Source organism: Schistocerca americana, chromosome 2 (assembly GCF_021461395.2).
Source record: "Schistocerca americana isolate TAMUIC-IGC-003095 chromosome 2, iqSchAmer2.1, whole genome shotgun sequence".
Classification (NCBI taxonomy): domain Eukaryota; kingdom Metazoa; phylum Arthropoda; class Insecta; order Orthoptera; family Acrididae; genus Schistocerca; species Schistocerca americana.
This window is the reverse complement of record NC_060120.1, coordinates 480997816-480999381: the sequence shown is the minus strand read 5'-3', so window position 1 is coordinate 480999381 and position 1566 is coordinate 480997816. Positions and strand designations below refer to the sequence as shown.

General features: G+C 38.7%; 1 non-coding gene across 1 annotated transcript; it reads left to right on the top strand.

Moving 5' to 3' along the window:
- The first annotated feature begins 259 nt into the window (after window positions 1-259).
- Window positions 260-331, top strand: Trnap-cgg. The gene has a single exon. It is a non-coding gene; the product is annotated as a tRNA-Pro (tRNA).
- The last annotated feature ends 1235 nt before the right edge of the window (window positions 332-1566 follow it).

Genomic DNA, 1566 nt, shown 5'->3' with positions numbered 1-1566 from the left:
CTTGATACGTGAACGTATCAAGGTCTCCATCATCCCTGAAAATTTGTAACTTCACCAGGGAAATACCCGTGTGATACTTTATTACGACAGAGCCATACTCAGGTAAGTTCATACGTCAGCTGTATAAACGGAAGACAGCGCAGGCCCTGAGGCGAGGTGAAAGAAAGGAAAGTAATGGCTCAGCAAGTCACGCCCCCGCAGTTTTCTGCGCCGCTAGGTTTTGCGATGTCATTTTCCGTCATCAGGGAAAGTTGAGCCTGGCTCGTTGGTCTAGGGGTATGATTCTCGCTTCGGGTGCGAGAGGTCCCGGGTTCAAATCCCGGACGAGCCCGTACATTTTGTACTGTACCTGCATTCTATTGAAAATATTTGCAGAGGTAGGAAAAATTCTCTCTCCCCTATCCCTTTTAACTTGGCATCAGCGATAAATTTTGTCTTTCATTTTCAATATTGACTTAATGAGCCCACCTTGGCGGATCGTAGATGAGCTATAGAACAGATATGTTTCGTTATCTTTCAAACATATGAATATTTTTTTTTTCGTATCGATATTTTGTTTTCATTTATTCTATCCTGCACTTACTTTCTGATGTGGTATGAGTAACTATTGAAAAAGTCTTGCTGATGTGCGATTTGTAATTCTGTTTCACGCTCTATAATTGTGTGTGTGTCTGACAAACAGGAAAGCACTGGCACCAATTTAACTGCTTACGACATTGACCTGAATTTATTTAATAGCTGTGAAAAGTCCTGTAGTAAAAAGTGCCACCCGATGGTGTCTAGTATATCCACTATTTGATTTTAATTCATAAAGGCGTGTATATTTTGCATTTCGTGTCATCGCCACGCAGAAGTGTATATGCAAGTAACTGTAGATGAATGCATCTCTCGATAATAGCTTTAGTCTGTTGATGTGAAACGGATCCCGGCTACGCGCGTTGTCTGTCGGATCCTCCAGAGTGTAGACCATAGCTTCCAGCCTTTCTTGATCTCATGCCTATTCTGCAGAAAAAAAAAGAACTCAGACTTCCGTTCTCGATGTTTTCCAGTTTCTTCACGTCGTATCACAAGTTTCCTACAGTGATACAATGGCGTTCTTTTAGGTGTTTGATATGTAAATTATGAAATGGAGCAAATTTTTAAATAACTTTATTGAAAGATGCTAAAAATATTGTTGCTGTACACAAAAAAGTTAACAAACATATATTATTAAACGTTTAATATACTTTTATTAGTGAGAGGCAAGAGCTTGATGCAGTGACATGAATTTTTCGATATTTTGTGTCATATTAAGCAACATCGATCTCCAATCGCCATGTTCCACTACTGACAACCTGATTCTTTTCTTTATCAGCAAATTACTGACTACGCTAAATCCTCTTCCGGTTAAATATCATGGTGGGAACGCAATGAAAAACTTCTTTGCTGCATCGTATAAAGCTAGATATAATACTGGACTTTGAGTTTTGAAGCCAAAGTTCTTTAGGTCCATTTTCTGAATTTATAATTTGGTCCTTTATTTGATGACGATTTTCTGTGGTGATAATCTAGTGTTTTTGGTTTTGA